At 36.5% G+C, this 18,250-nt stretch overlaps 1 protein-coding gene across 1 annotated transcript in view; it reads left to right on the forward strand.

Annotated features, from left to right (window-relative positions):
- LOC138704917 (centromere-associated protein E-like) overlaps positions 1-18,250 on the forward strand; it is a 284,997-nt gene that overhangs the window by 29,083 nt on the left and 237,664 nt on the right. The gene's annotated exons all lie outside the window — the stretch shown is intronic.

Raw genomic sequence — 18,250 nt, forward strand, 5'->3', positions numbered from 1 at the left:
TGTGCTAGCTGGTTCCTTTAGTATACAACAACTCTACACAAAAGTAAAACTTATCTTGATAACAAGTAGAATTCTGGCATTCCGCACTTGTCATTGAACTATTATACAGTGTGATTCATGAAGAAAGTTCGTAACTTTAGGATGACTTTTGAAGCTGTTTCAAGTATGAAAGTTCACATGAATATGGATCTGATTTCGATGGTTGCAGAACTGTAGATATTTTAATCTCCAAAAATTTCTACACTTTCACAGCTGTAAGTCATTTAAATTTACACTTATGTTCACAGCTACATAATTATGTACCTAGTGTTATTGCTGTCATAGTCAATGCTTACAGTAAATTTTGCGCTAGAATGTGAATTGCATATTGGTAGCATTACCTATATTGATATTAATTTGTTCTTGAATTTTACATCAACTGTATGAGCATGTCCTGTTATCTTAATATCCATAATACACTATCCCATACAATTGTGACAGACAAAATTTTTCAAGGAGGTCCTGATATACAATATCATATTATGGTAACATGCCTTCATTTTTACCAAATACATGGTCGTAGCTCCTTAAGCATTCGAATTCGCACCCATGATCATATGAACTTTTTTGCTCAGAACTATTTAAAGAACTCTATTCTGAAGTTAGACTTTCATCGTGAATTGCTCTGTAGGGGAAGGTGTTGTACCTTGTGTCATTCATCATTTCTCTGCCATCTGTGTTTGGAAAAATGAAGTATTACAATGAAGTTACATATTTGTACACAAGAGACCTCTCACAAATCTTGGTAATCTTCAGATGTAGTGGTTTGGTTTCTTTTTGAAGAAATATGTTTTTCATCAGAAAGTATTTTATTTGTAGTTTTTTTTTAATTAAAGAAAAACTTTTTCTACAATGATTTGCAATACAATAATTATTCTTAAAGGTTATGCTCTGCTATAAAAGCACACAAGAAACCTGTATGGCGGTTGCAATCCTACGACTGTCCTGTGGCAATAGCACAGTCTAGTATATATAGTCACGAAGCTCAATACTTACTGAATATGCATCCATAGATAGTTGCTAACCACCAGGATCATTACTATCACCTCATCACATATCCTTTCCCTAGCAGAAGATAAAAATGTATTGTACTTTCGATATCGTGTTATTTTGAAAAAATTAACACCTTCCTTCCACTATTGAAATATGAAATACATAAGGTTTATATATTATTTTCATAAAGTATATACTATATTTTATAAACTCACCTTCCTGGATCTTTTGGAAGAAGGATAACTCTGTCCTCTTTTTCTTACAATTTATAGTGCTACAAACGTCTCCTTGTCCCGTATTATTATTATTCAGACTATTGTATTTTAGCCATTTACAGTTATTACAACCGATAACGAACATTTCACAGTTTACACAACTTTTCACAACAATGCGACAACAGTGCCTTTTCGATCTAGACAGGCCGTAATGTATGTTCGAGTTTTCTATTTCAGTGTATGGAGCTCAGTGAAATGTTATATTAGAACTTTATTACGTATCATTGCTAAGTTTTATTTAGTGTAATGTGTCCATAAGTTCCGTTTATTTCTTGTTGCATAATAGGTTGCAGAAATAATTACAAAAATGTGTTATTTTAATGTGAAGAGAATTTTACATGTTAACATAATATGTTCGCATCAACATTTTAAGTTTAGAATGGAAGCTATTTTGAGGTTTAATAAAAAAGAATTTATATTGTGATGTTAATTTAGTACATCTACCTTCCTTAATTGTAGACAGAAAATTTACCATACCACTCCTATGAAATTAGTGTACGTACAATTGTGTTACTTCATCTCTTAGGTGATAGATAAATACAGTAACTCTGTACTCAATTGTAGTATTAAAATAGAGACAAATTGAATGTGCGGGGTATCATAGGCTACATGACATGTTTAATTATAATGTATAATTGCGAATATAGGAATATAAGTTAAATATAGTAAACATAACCTATAATTTTATACATTATGTAATGGCACAGCATTGGAGACCACTAAAATTAGACAGAAAGGGGCAACTGGTACAGTAAACATAACCTATAATTTTAACATATCTAAATATTTGTGCAGTGCAACTGAAAATTATTTAATCGTGCATAAATGAATGTACAAGAATTTCACAATATTTAATCGAAATAAAGGTAGGTATGACACATATGATCAACGTAATTTTCACACCAAAAATAATATTACACCTTAACTCGCAAGTGAATTATGTCTGAAGTGTCTCATAATCATTGTTTTAAATTTTATTAATGAAATTACACTACATTTTAGAGAAATATATGTTACTCTTTATGCATTCCAGCTAATTTATATGGTTGAAATGCCACCCTTCGTGATCGGGTTAAGCTAGTCACATAGTCTGCCTTATGGCCTGTATTAGATCACAAGACAGTGGCACAATCTATTGTTCCTACTACTCACAGCACTCCAAGCGGCTAGCAACTATCGTGGGAAATGCAAAATATCATCCCAAGCTTCGTGACTGTATATACAAGATTGTGGCAATAGGTAAAAGAAAATAAAAATGTTAAACTTCACACAACATATTTGAATGCCTTTTCCTTTTTAATCTTCTTATTTGGCGAGGCAGTGGAAGTTGTTGTGGGATGATATTAAGCAGGTCATTTGGATGATTAACCAGTGAGTGATGAAGTCATGTATAAGAGCAGTGCAGATTGGATTCAAGAGTAGGTATGTTCAAGTCTCTTTGTAGGTTGTCATTGCCGATGTACCAGGATGCATCCACGATTATTCAAAGGACCCGGTTCTGTATTGTCTGAATTCGTGTGATTTGGGAAAAGGATGCAGATCCCCATATAACACATACATACATCCATATAGGTCCGATCAATGAGAAATATATGTCTTTTCAAGTGTAGCAACAGAGGTGATGAGCCTTTTAATAGATGTTTAACTTGATGTAGTTTGTTGAAGTCTAAGTATGTAGATTTAATAAATCTTTTCACAGAGTAATACGTAGATTTAGTAACAGGTCTGTAAGTAGCAGTGCTGCCCTTCTTTGCTAAAGCATCTGCATTCCGTGTCCCGGAATTCCACAATGGGATGGTATCGTTTGGAATACAATTCTTTTATTGAGTGTTATTAATTGAGAGAGCATTTTAGTTATTTCTACTGTTTGAAATGAATGTGTGTGTAGAGACTATTGATAGAATAGCTACTTTGGAGTCTTGACAATATAACTGCATTCCTAAATTTATTGATGTGGCATAGAAGAGTCCTAAGACTCTCATTTATTGCAATAATTTCTCCATCAAAACCTGTTGTTCCATATGCAAGAGATCTATAAAGTGAGAAGAGACAGCACGTAACACCTTCACCTGCACCTTGTTCTCTGGAGGTCAAGGATCCATCAGTGTATAAATGAAGCCAATTTTGTGGAGGGTACCTAATATTAATTGTCTTTAAAGACAATTATTTTCAGAAGGGAGAATCTTTTACGAGCTTTTTCAGAAATGTATTTCAAATAGTTGGTCCATGTTAACTTATTGTTGAAAATAACTCCAAGATATTTGGATTCATAAGTCCTAGGATGGTGTTGGCCATTGTATTGGATATTGAATTCTCTTTCTTTTTTACCAAGTGAAAATATTGGTAGTTACTTTTGCTTAAAGGTGGCCGGGTAGCTCAGTTGGTAGAGCAGCTGGCTACGGACTGGAAGGTCCGGGGTTCGATCCCAGGTGGTGACAGGATTTTTTCTCGTTGCCAAACTTTCAGAACGGCCCCGAGGTTTACTCAGCCTCCTATAAAATTGAGTACTGGGTCTTTCCCGGGGGTAAAAGGCGGTTAGAGCGTGGTGCCGACCACACCACCTCATTCTAGTGCCGAGGTCATGGAAAGCATGGGGCTCTACCTCCATGCCCCCCAAGTGCCTTCATGGCATGTTACGGGGATACCTTTACCTTTTTACTTTTGCTTAAAAGTCCTTATTGTGGTCCATGTCATGATCCTTGTTTTATTTGTCATTGTCCATGTCGTGATCCTTATCGTGATCTTTGTCATTGTGTTAAATGTGGTCCATATCTGTGCTCCTTATTTTGGTCCATGTTGGAGTCATCGTGATCCTTGACATGGTGCTTATCGCGATTCACGCCGTGATCCTTATCTTGGTCCTTGTCGTGATCCTTATGGTTGCCCATGTTGTGATCCTTATCGTCGTCATTGTCATGAACCTTATCGTAATCCTTCACATGATCCTTATTGTGGTCCATATTGAGGTCCTTATTGTGATTCTTATTTTGAAGCTTGTGTTTCATGTTGTGATCCTTAGCATGATCTCTCTTGTAGTCCTTATCGTGTCCATATTGTGATCCTTATCGTTTTTCTTACCGTGGTTCATGTCGTGATCCTTATTGTGGTCTTTGTTATTCATATCTTTGTTCTTCTCGTGGTCCTTATGAAAGTTGGTGATATATTTGTTGTGGTCCTTATCGTTGCCCTTGTTGTCTTTCTCGTGGTCCTAGTGCTTGTCATAATCCTTATCGTGGTCTATGTCGTGGTATTTATCGTAATCCATGTCGCGATGTTTGTCTTGTTTCGTGTCTTATATTATCGTGGTTCTGATCTTAGTCTTTATCGTGGTCCTTGTTGTCTTTCTAATAATCTTTTTCGTCGTTCTGGCCCTTGTATTCCTTATCATGGTCCATGTCGTGGTATTTATCATAATCCTTGTCGTGGTGTTTGTCGTGTTTCATGTAATATGTTATCGTGGTCCTGATCTTTGTCCTTGTCGTGGTCCTTGCAATGTTCCTTGCTGTCTTTGCCTGGGTCTACATTCATCATTTCAAAATTAATATTGTTCTCCCATTTTGGCGAATGACTTTCGTGTTACACGGTATATTTCAAACTTTCATTAAAGATAAATGATCAAGGACGTAAAAAGAGACCTACACCAGAAATAGACAACTGATAACATTTTGCACTGCTGTGTACTTTGGAGTAGAATGAAAATAGACCTACGCATGCAGGACGTGATGTCTTCCTAGCTACGTTGATATCATGTGAACAGTGCTATAGAACTTTAACTTATTCTTTTTTTTGAGGAACTGTACATGAATGTGAATCATTTCGATGAAATGATAGATAACGGAATTACATACTATCATTGCTTACAAATTCAGTAAAAATGTTACAACTTATCACATTTGGGGGGGGAGGAGAGTCCGGACCCGATGGACACTCCCCCCCTCGTTGGTGCGCCCTTGCCTAAGAGCACTACTTTGTTCCTTCTTGGCAGTATAATAACTTCGTTGCTATTTCGAACAAACACCTTGGGATTTCGATTTAGGATGCGGGCTTGTTCTAAGGCATTTTGACTTTTCCCTCTTACTGTGCTCTACTTGATTCGACGGACTCACTTTCTGCGCTCGAGTCATTCAACTATTTTGGGTGATCAGTCCAACCTACCGTTTTGTTACACGTTGATTCGTTTGTCAGGTTTATAACCCAGTCTTCCCTCTCTTCAACCTTCAGCTTCCTACTTCGAGGATACACTTACAGTAAAACCTCGATAATATGTGCCCGCTTATTATGCTATCCCATGTAATAGGCTTTTTTTTTTGTCCGGTCCTGGCACAGTTCATATATAACGCCTTTATAAAATACCCCATTTGTTGCGCTCAAGTCGAAATATTACGTTTAAGTCACAACTGTGTGGGATTCCTAATGAATCAGAGAGTTGTTTCTGTTTAAGAGTACTATTATCATCGTACTTTCATAAGATTTCCAATTTTTCCGATAGAGACAGTGCTATTCATTTAACACTCATTGTAACCACACTCACAGACTCTTCAGTACACTAAAGGACAACAAACTGACCAGCAAACATTTTCAGAATTTTATTATGGCCGAGTGAGGAATGTTGTTTGTGAGAGAGGTTAGCAAGAGGGTGGGGTATTGTAACTGTATGTAGGCTTTAAGCACGCAGGTCGAATAAGAGAGCTTAAGAAGAGGTTGGCATATTGTATAGTATGAAGGATTAAGAGCGCATGTATAGGGTCGAATACCAGTACTTTTAGGTTAATGGCACCAATGAGTTCAATGGCCAATATAGTACATTGCTGAAAATTATATAGAAAATATTCCACAAAAAGATTGCCTTTAATTCAAGACTTTCCAGTAATACTTCTTTTTGCTTCTATATCGGTATCATTGTGCTCCCTGATAAGCCTGGTGGACAATTGATATGGTTGCTCCTGTATCTACTAGAGCACTTTCAGAATAGGAAGGCATATAAGGCAGAGTTAGTTCAGGCCGGTCTATGTTGACCGGCCGGTGACAGTAAAGCAGTGTTTCCTTGTTAAATCATCGCAAAGTCTCACTGAGGCATTGTCTATTACTTTCCTTCTTGCATGTACAATATTTATGGCTAGGAATGAATTTTAAGTTGTGCCATTCGATAGAGCTAAGAATTCTGAAACAAACTGTACAAAAATGGCAATTCTGTGTTCATTGGTTCACGTGTTGTGTTATCGCTTTAAGATTGAACAGAGATATCAAGCCAACAACACAAAACATATTTTGCTCTGAAGTCCTTCTCTGTATACGAAGATAGATTCTGTTTCATTTCAAATTCAGACGTGGATTGTTTCCTGTTGTGTGATGTGTAACTCGCCGTAACAATATCTCTTCAAGAGGTTGCAAATGGCTCTGGTGTTTCGTCTGTTCTACACTAAAAAAAAAAAAAAAATAGTTCTCCTTTCACGGCGAAGAATATGGTATTGTCTGTATATAATTTTTTAAGGGACTTGCTAATGACGCAGTGCGTGTAATTGTCAATTTTTCACAAACACAGAATCTGACTTCACAGGCGTGTGCATATTTTTGGGAAAGGCAAAGAGAGAATTAAAATAGGTGGTACACCAGTCTTTGGCTCGCCTGGAGAATATCTCAAAACAAATAAGGTGTTAATGATTTTGACGATTTGCAGACGTGTCTACTTACTTTGTTGTACGATTTTTAGATATATTAGCAGTATGTATTAGCAGTGTCATTATGGAATTCGGAACGAAAGAAGAAAGCTGAGAATAACAAGTACGATTTTCACTTTTCATTGTAATATTATACATAGTATAAGACGAAATATTGCATGTATTATATATTTGGTTGATATTGTAAACATAAACCTTCCTGTTCCTTTTTCGATGAATTATTATGTATAGTATTAACCAAGGAAAATAGAATGGAAGGTACTGAACAATAGACCCCTGCCGCACTGCTCGTGACATCATCTTCAACATGCCTCGTACTATGGAAAGGCCTTTAACATGCCTTATACTATGGAAAGCAATGCACCAAAGATATTTATGGCACTCATAAAAAACCATTGTAATCCCAAACAATTTTTCAATTATTGTGGGCTCTTTAGAAATTGTTAAAACACTTATTTCTTTACAAAAAGGATATGAAAATGACGCTCTAAGAAGATATTTATGGCACTCATAAGATGATCATTTTCATCCCAAACAGTTTTTCAATTATTGTAGGGTCTTTAGAGATTGTGGAGCATTGTTAAAATGCTTATTTCTTTACAATGGGGACATGAAAATAATACACAATGACTCTCTAAGAAGAATATTATGTTATTATGCTCACATTACATAGTTGGCGATTTTCTTAATTTTCTTCTCTGTTTTACAGCTAGTTGTAGACGATTTACTTCTTGTCCTTGTTGGCATTTGTTAAGAGCTTCCATGATGATGGAGTTGTGGAGTATCATTCAATAACGAATGGATTTATAGACCTACTAGAGATCTTTTAGTTCAGAATATTAGCAAATGTTAGTGCTATGTTTTTGAACTTGTTTAATGTCGTCCCATGTCACTCCTCAAAACATTTATCAAATATCTAAACCACACGAAGCCAGTAAACAGGACGAATATTTCTCCGTGAAACACACCTTAACCAATCGGATTTCTTACATTCACATTTTTTTTTTCTTCTCTATAGAAGAGTTTGTTGGCAGTATACACATACATCGGTATTTCTTCTTTCGGTACGAAAGATAACTGGCTAACATTTCAATCAATTCACTTTTTTTCATAATTATTTACTTTAAGACTTCGATTTAACTGCCATTGTTAATCCCGCCCATATATATTAAATCTTCTGATACTGCTGACCTAACACTTTTCCAGTTTCCTAAATAGATCCATTGTATAGTAAATGATTCCTCATTAGTTTCAGCATGTGCAATATATCACACAAACCTCAGATTCTACATTGAGATGTCAGATTTGAAATATGTGTCTGACTTACATTAATTCCTAATATTTTCCGTAGTTTCTGATTTTGAGGACCCATGTCACTGACGAAAACATGTACTTGTAGAGACTTGTACAGAGATTATTTTTTATAATAATGAATTCTTGATAGTACAATCAATCATATAATTCATTGACTGCTTCTATTTGCCCTTCAAACTACGAACAAGTATGACCTGGCCATAATTTTATTGCATGGCCCATACAAACAGTTGCTTGTTGGGTCATAACTCATAACGAAATAGTAATATCACTGTCTATTTTTATTCTGTCATAACACAAGACCATATTTCTCTCCATTTTAATTAAAGCCTGATGGGCACTCAGTTGTCAAAAGACGTTTATGTTAGGTACGTGCACTCAACAAGGAGTCATATTCCTTACTTATTCTGAATGTCTTTTCGAAATTGCATGAAGTGTTACAACTACTGAAATATCATTACTGTCCTAAAATTTAACACGAGCCACGAGTTGTGGTTTTAAGTTGACATTTTGAAAAGAGTTCATATTTAACAAGAAATTATTTAGATTTTGAAAGTTATTTCTCAAGTTCTGAAATTTTTTGTTCCAAATGCAATATTTTGTCATTTACTACTTGTCGTTCTTTTTGCAGTTTATCATTCACTGCTCGAATTTTAATAACTATTTAATTTATCTTCTTTTCGATATTTTCACTTTCATTACATGTATTTGATGTGCCTGGCTTCAAAACTTCACACAAAAATTTTTTCTATTGCTTAAATAAAACCTTGCATTGTGTTCGTTCTTTCGGATATGACACTGTATTACTAGGGAACAATAAATGAGGTTCGGCCGAATTCTTTAGTTTCAATTTTTGTGGTAACCCTAATAATTCTGCTTTAAAGTCGCGATCATAATCAGAATTATCGAACAAATATACGATATTTCAGGTCTAAAACTATCTGCTGTATTATATTGTATCCATCTTTCTCGAACAGCTTGTGCCTTTGGATATCGATTGTAAATTATGTTTTATCACTACAATTTTTCCCCTGTGTTATTGCACAAGTGCAAGGAATTTTTATAAATTCATTCTTTTTACACTATGAGGCATGTTAAAGGCCCAGACTTGATGGCAGATGACGTCACGAGCTGTGCGGCACGGATCTGTTGGCCAGTACCTTCCATTCTATTTTCCTTGGTATTATTAACAACATGCTTTCTTAAGATCATTAGTAACCTTATTTATAAGATGAAGCAATTTAATTTCATTTCACTTTTAAAATAAAAAGTTAATGATAATTATTAATATAAGTATAATTACAATAAATACTGTACTGGTATTATTTTTACCTGCTCCACGCTCACGCAAGGAGAACTAGACCAACTGAAAAGACCAAACTGCAAGCTCATCTGGCTCTGTGAAAACTGCAAGCCAAATCTGAAGAAACTAGAATCACTAGAAGACAAGATGGAGAAAATGTCACAAAGATTGGATTTCATAGTAGAACTGCTCACTAGCCAAATGAACGACAAAATTGGAGTAGCCATCAAGGACACGTTACAAGCAGAACTACACACTCTCGAAATCAAGACAAAGGAGAACGTGGACAAGCCGGGCTCAAGTCAAATGAAAATAGGAAAAAAGGCCACCCATACGACCAAGAAGAAGGCCGACGATCCAACAGCAGATAAAGAAATAAGGGAAGAAAACGAGCAAACCAACTCCATTAACACAAGAGACAAAGGAAAAACATAAAGGAGAGAGAGGAAGTCGAGAAAGAAACCATGATAAGAGAAAATAAGCACCAAAGAAATACACCCAGGAATAGGATAGTCTGCAACAAATCCCAGGAAGAAATGTCACCAGATAAGGAAACTAAGGAAGCAAGGCCTAGCGAGAAAACAGCAGATGAAAGAAAACGAAACACAACAGAAAGTAAACCAGCCGAGGAAGAGGAGGAAAGCGAAGCACCCTACTCCCAGGTAGTAGCCAGAAAATGACTACAGACAGCAAGAAGGGTGACAACCGGATCCAAGCCAGCAATAGGAGAAGACAACAAACTGCAAGCAGCAGTGAAAAGAGGATGGATATACATAGGAAGGTTGCATAGCAATACAACGCAAGAGAAGGTGAAAGGGTATCTGCAAAATAACGGCATTGACGGTGAAATAGAAATAGAAGAATTAAATATAATGGGAAGAAACAAGGCCTACAAAATCGGGGTGGACTTCAAACACCATGAAATTGCTGAAGACCCAACATTCTGGCCACAGGGAGTGATTGTGCGTTCTTTTCGTTTCTCAAGGCAAAGAACAGGCGTCACACTATAGAGGAAACTACAGAGGCACTATAGAGGAAAAAGAAACCAGAATAAAGACTTTGCTATGGAATATTGAAGGTCTGAAAAATGCAATAAACATGATACCAGACGACACCTTCGACACATATGACTTAGTGTCCCTCATAGAAACCTTCTTAACATCCCAATGGAGTACAGACAACTTCTACTCAGTACATTCATACACAAGCCAAGGAGAAAGAGGAAGACTAAAAGGAGGCATAACTATGTTAATAAATTCCAGACTAGCACCCTTCGAGACACTGCTAAACACAAAAAACACACTTTTAGTAAAGACAAAGCTATGCACCGTGATGAACGTATACTTCCAACCAGAATACAAAGCAGATGAAATTCTGGAGGAGATCGACCACACCCTCAGCATGACGAATGACAAAGGTACTGTGATCATAATGGGAGACCTGAACTGCAGAGTCGACGCACCCACACAAAAGACGGAGACAGTAGTCAACCACATAGAAAAAGAAGGCCTAATACTAATAAATGATAGAAAAGAAAAAACCTACTTTGGCCCAATGGGGCCAGCACTATTGACCTCGTCTTCACAAACAGCGACAGGACCCACCAGGAGATACGACGAGACCTTCCAGTAAGAAAACATATACCAGTCAGCACCTACATATATGTAAGAGATGCACACCAAGGAAAAACTCCCAACAAGCAAACAACCAGATTATCCAGAGAAATCAACAACAAAATAAGCACAGAAGCGATGCGAATTGTCTCGCAAGAAATTAAAGAAGGAAGAATAGATGAAGCACTCAGCAAGCTTGAGGAACACATAAAACAGGCAATAGTAAGGAAAGAACAAAAGAAAAGGACAGCAAAACCGTGGTTTAACCAAGAATGCTATAAAGCTAGGAAAGCCGCACTAACAGCTCTCCATAGAGCAAGACGCACACAAACACAGGAAGATCTAAGAAACTACAACAAAACCAGAAGCTACAAACAAAGACTGGAAAAACGCAAAAATTCATATCAGGTGGAAGAAGAAAAGAAACTCATCAAACAGGCAGAGCAGAAATGGTACAAGGCAGCAATCCCAAAACAACCGTATTTCCCAAGAGATATCTCACTTGAAACATGGGAAAACCACTTTAAAAATGTTCTCCAGGTCAAGGAAACACGACCAGACAGCACAGACCGAGAAGAGGCAACAAAACTGACCCACCCTTTCTCAATAGAAGAAGTCAGGGAACAAATCACATCCTCAAGGAACAAAAAAGCTTGTGGACCAGACGGAATTTTCTACAAGCATCTAAAAGAAACTGCACCCGCTCTCACGGAAACATGGACAGAGCTCTTCAATGAGTGTCTGCGACAAGGAACCATCCCAAACAAATGGAGGCTAGCAACACTGAAAGTACTCTATAAGGCAAAGGAGACACGAGAGACCCGAACTCATACAGGGGGATAGCCCTGGAATGTACAGCACTCAAAATTCTGACAAGCCTACTAACCAAGAGACTAAGCAAAATGACAGCCCACGTAATTCCAGAACAACTTCACTAAAGGGAAGTCCACAATCCACGCAGTAAAATGTATACAGGAAGATATCGCGACTGCACTAGAATGCCCAAGAGGGAAGCTGCACGCAGTCTTCATAGATTACACAAAGGTGTTCGATCTATTAAACAGACAGCTAATAATGGAAAAAATAGAAAAAATTACTGGAAGGAACCAAGAATCTAGACTCATACAAAGCATCCTGTCAAAAAACCAAATAGAAATAGACAACAGAGTGTCAACATCTGACCTGGTAGAACAAACAAATGGAGTACTCCAGGATGACCCCCTAAGCCCTTTGCTATTCATAATAGCCACCACAGAAGTGCCCAGAGAAACAGCCACAGAACACGTAAAAATATATGCATACGCAGACGATATGGTCATAGTATCCCAGAACCTAGAAAACGCCCAAACAGCCTTCGACAAACTCGCCACCTGGGCCACAAAAAAACGATCTAACACTGAACGAGGACAAAACCGTAAAAATGACCTTTAGAAGAGGAAGCAGACTCTCAGCAAAAGACCATCTGCTGTATAAGAACAGACCACTGCAAAATGTCAAGCATTTTAAGTATCTAGGAATTACACTGCAAACACGAGGAGACGTATATGATCTACACATCAAAGAGCGAATTGCGGCAGCAAAGTTGACAACAAACAGCATAAAGAACCTAAGCAAACTTTCACTGAATACAGCCATCACCCTGTTTCGCCTAAAAGTGGCACCAACCATAACCTATGGACTAGAGATTATCTGGGAAAGCCTGAAGAAGAACTTGAGAGATATAGAAAAAGTGAAAGCCAGTTTTCTCAAACGAGCCTTAAGCCTGTCAAAGTATACACCATTGTGCCTCACATATGCATTAGCACAGGAACAATTCTTCATAGAAGAACTATGCGATGAGCTTCTGCTACCCTCTACTGAAAGCTACAGAGAACTACAAGAACTAAACAAGAAGAAACAAGAGATATGGCCGGACTTCTTCTCCACAGACGCGATGATCTACGGGATTGGACACAAGCCAGATACGACTTATGACACGCAGTGACTAGATTCGCGGTACATGGATTCCACCATCGCATATGCCAGACAGAGAAGTACAACGACCGATATCTATTTTGGTGCAAACAAAGGCTCACTAACAAACTTCTGCAAAAACTGAACGAAAGAAACATGCACATTGTGCAATATTCCTTCTATTATTATTATTATTATTATTATTATTATTATTATTATTATTTTTATTTGATATACAAAAATATTGCATTTCATGCCAATTTTATAATGTAAATTAGGCCTGTAGTCATACTAGGAACAAGGAGATTCTGTAATTCCAAAATTCAATTTACATTTTAAAAATTTTGCGTTATATACATAATATTTTACACTTTGTATATTTTTTAAATATACAGTTTTATGTTCAATATATTAATGATATTATTACGGTTTTCATGCTCATTTCTCTATATCTCCACTCGTAGGCTTATTCTACAAAAGACAACAGTGATAGAATATAGAACACTGGACCTCTAGGTAGGTATGAGCTAGAGGATTAAATCACATTATATAGGCTTGAAACAAAGAAAAATAATATTCAATTTCAACATGAGTTCTGAATTATGTATGAATAGATATGCTTACATTCTTATAGCCAGAATCATAGTCAGAATATTGAACCTTGGACCTCTACATAGGTATAAACTAGAGGATTAAATTAAATTAGACAAGCTTGATTTAGCAAAGAGAAAGAAAATTATCTACAGTTCTATTATGAGTACTGAATTACATATGAACAGATATGCTTATATTATATTATCTCCCAGATTCGTAGCCAGAATATAGAACCCTGGAACTCTAGAGAATTAAATTAAATTCCGGCATGGAAATATATGTACTTCGGTACATCATAATAATATGATATGCGTAAGTAATCACTTTGTGATTCAAGACGCACACCTGTGGAGTAGTGGTCAGTGTGTCTGGCCGCGAAACCAGGTGGCCCAGGTTCGAATCCTGGTCGGGGCAAGTTACCTGGTTGAGGTTTTTTCCGGGGTTTTCCCTCAACGCAATACGCGCAAATGCTGGGTAACTTTCGGTGCTGGACCCTGGACTCATTTCACTGGCATTATCACCTTCATTTCATTCAGACGCTAAATAACCTGAGATGTTGATACAGCGTCGTAAAATAACCCAATAAAATGAAATGATTCAAGACTGCGCTCATCCTGTCGGATCCCGGCCACATAGTCACTTGTAATGAGTACACCTCTGTACATAGTGCTTTGGATATTGTGCCACTGTCACATATTCTGTGACACGGTACATGAGGGTAGGCCATCAAAGGAAAAACTGAAAGAGAGAACTTAAACTGAGGAGATTCGATCCGGTATCAGAGCTGGGATTTGTGTGGCTTAGTGGATAAAGCATCAGCACATAGAGCTGAAAACCCAAGTTCGAGTCCCGGTGCCAGAGAGTGTGTTTCTTTGTTCTATCCATCCTTCATTAAATTAGATAAGCTTGATTTAACAAAGAGAAAGAAAATCTACAGTTTCAATACAAGTACTGAATTATGTATGAACAGATATGCTTACATTGTATTATCTCCAGATTCATAGCCTGCCCTTACAAACATATTGTATTTCCTTTTTTCTCTGGAGAAATAAATAGTAATAAATTCAGGATTGCTGTACAAGGAAGTCTGGACATTTTGAGTAAATTTTCTCGCTTACAGTTTTTCAGACAAGAATTTCCACATATCCGATAGTACAATACAATTTTCAATGTTACTTTTTTTTTTTTGTTTTTTTTTTTTTTTGTTTCCTCTTTGTCATTATGAAGTAAATTTCTACACATCTGTCACTCTATTTCGCATGTTAGTGACTCCAAGATCTACTCATCTATGAAGCAAAGAAATAGTAAAGAGTGGGATGGAAATGACTTCTGTAAGAGTATTTAAACAACACACACTGAAGAATCAGGTCGCTCATTGCAGCGACTGACATTATATATCCTCCTTTTCCTGTCCCAACAGTGACTGAAATGGGGAGAAGCACCATTCTGTTGAAACCAAATTGAATTGCGTGGTATGTGTGAATCTTAGAAGATTTGAATGTAGAACATGAATGGCTGGTATAAGATCATCACACGAACACTCCAAATATCGCTCACTGATAAGAGACTCATCGAAGAAATAAGGACCCATGACTCTACTTCCTATAATTCTCACGCAACGATTTTCCTTCTGGGGATATTGTGTACGTGATTCTGTTATCTAGTTTGGATTCTGTTTTGCCTGTTCATCTCTTCAATGAGGGAAAATGTAGCTTCATCACTAAAAAGAACGTTTGATACAAAGTTTGGATCTTGGTCACAGAAATTAATCATTGTCTTGCAGAACTGCAATCTTCTATCAAAGTCTTCTTCCATGAACTCTTGTCCAAGTTGGACTTTATAACGGTGATACTTACTATGATGCAATATTCTCCAAGCAGTTGTTTTCAGAATACCAAATGTAGATTCTAAATCACTGAGAGTAGAATGTGGGTTCTCATTTACCTTTAGTAAAATGTCAAGTTCCAACTCCTTGTCGGTGAATGGTCTATCAGATCTAATGTCTCTGACATGTCCTTGTTCATTGAATTTAGTTTCTAGTCACAACTGACTGACAAATAAGATGTTCGATTTGGATGGGTTTCATTAAAAAGTGTGCACACTTCCTTTTGTTGCATATGTCTTCTGTCAGCAAATCCAATCATCATTAAAATTTAAATGATCTCATTTTCTGTTAAAGCCATCTTTATTTTCAGTTCCATTAAACTGATTTCCAAACAATGATTAACAAATTTATCAACAATTAAAACGTCATAACAACATACACTTCTGTATAAAACAAATGAAGGTGTAGAGCAATAAAATCGAGGACGCTTTTTCAGAAAACGTGAAAAAAGTCATAGGTTCTAATTAAAAAAATTTATTTGATGACATCATAGCTCATGCAACAATGACTACAGAAAAGATTCACATTTACAAAATAAATCCTTTAAGAAATAAGATTCCATGTGTCTGAGCATTTTTCTTGAAAACTTTCCGTCTAATTATAAAACATTATGTTACTTTTGAAAAACCCTGTATATATCAGTAGTGTAATACTTTTAATGTATCTCTGACAAATGTTTAGTAATTATTAGGCCGGGTGCACACAGAATCTGATGCGGCATTATGCGACATTTGTCTGATGGTATAGTGAGGATCACGTAAAACCAGTTCCTAAACAGCAAATATTGCCGTCTTGTAAGTGTTGCCAACTGTTACCAGATATCACATGATCCTACGTATTGAATGACTTATTTACTTACAATACTTTACCTTTATGCTGGAAAATTATTCTAAATAATTCAATAATTAGTAACATATTTTCGTTGGCAAACTATACGAGAAAGGAATCAACATGTTTGGTATTTTGTCTGTCAATATGAAATTCATTGGTTTGACTAAACAATTGATTCACGAAACCTAATCTAAAAAGGTATTTTGTTTGACCACATAAAATTATTAGTACTAACTCCGAAAACTTACCTGACTATGAATTATAGCCACAATGCAACACATAAAATAACTGTTGTGTATTAATTTTAATACTGATATTAATTATTAGTATGTTCAAATTCCACTAGCTTCCAGTAATTGGCTCAGAAATCTAGTACAATTTTAATTTCATGGAACTTCAGTACCAACAACATTTGTCTCAGCTGCCAACATACCAGTTACAAAATCACTATCATTTGTATTTGTCAGTATCGAAATTCGAAACGAAGTTGGCAGAAGAAAATTCAACCTGCAAACTAGAAAATCACCACAATCCATTAGCATATGTAGTAATAGGGGAAAAATGGTTAGGTTTCATGCTTATACAGTGGTGCTTTGTTAGAATCAGATATATTGAATCATATTGTAAGTCAAGCAAATGTAAACAATCTGTCACACCTGTAACCAGAAAATGCTTTTCATTATGATAATTCAATAATACATGCTTTCTTATACTTAATATAATAATAATAATAATAATAATAATAATAATAATAATAATAATAATAATAATAATAATAATAATAATAACAATAACAATAATAATAATAATAATAGCCTAGTGTGTCCCTTGAAGGGCAAAGGCTAGAGGCTAGCTGTGTTTCACTAATGCGGTGAGCTACTCCACGTTAGGTTGTGTCTATTGTTTCTTTGTCTGGTTTGAGTTGATTTCGCTGTCACTTTGATTAATTTGATTTCACTAACACTTTGATTATATTGAATGCACTATCACTGAGTCAACTTGGGATGTTGTTTGTGGTTGGCACTGTCTTCATTTGTAGTCGACTTCCAATTGTTCTCCATGTTCCCCTGCTTCTTGCTATTCTGGACCATTGCTGACCTGCTTGCGTTGTGTAGAAGTCTGCCCACCTCTTCCTTGGTCTGCTTCTGTGCCGGTCTTCTGTGCGCGGGTCCCACATGGTGGCTCTGTATGTCCATCTTTCGTCTTTCATCCGCGCGATGTGGCCTCCCCACTTCCACTTCAATTTGTTTGCTCTTTGTGTGACGTTTGTTGTTGATGCCATTTGGGACAGCGACTCATTGGAAATTCTGTCTCTCATAGTTATTCCCAATATCTTTCGTTCCATTTTCCTTTGGCATATTTCTAGCGCATTCATCTGTCTGCTTGTTGTCGACCATGTTTGGCATCCATAAAGTAGTGTTGGGTAGACGCAGGTTTGTAGTACTTCGAATTTGAGTCTTCTGTTGATTGTCTTGTCCAGGAGTATGAACTGGAGGGACCAGAAGGATTTCCAAGCTAAGGATATTCTTCTTCTTATTTCTTTTCCAGTCTTGTCTTTAAAGGAAATTAGTTGGCCTAGGTATGTGTATTCCTTTGCATATGGTAGCTTTGTTCCGTCAATTGAGATGGGGATTTCTTGTCTGTTTATCATCAGCTGTGTTTTTGTCATGTTCATTGATACTCCTGCGGTTTTGCTTTGTGTACAGAGTTGTTGGAGCATTGATTGTAGTTCTTCTGGTGTTTTTGCGAACAGGACTATGTCGTCCGCGAAT

The sequence above is a fragment of the Periplaneta americana genome, chromosome 8 (genome assembly GCF_040183065.1).
Source record: "Periplaneta americana isolate PAMFEO1 chromosome 8, P.americana_PAMFEO1_priV1, whole genome shotgun sequence".
In the NCBI taxonomy this organism is placed as follows: domain Eukaryota; kingdom Metazoa; phylum Arthropoda; class Insecta; order Blattodea; family Blattidae; genus Periplaneta; species Periplaneta americana.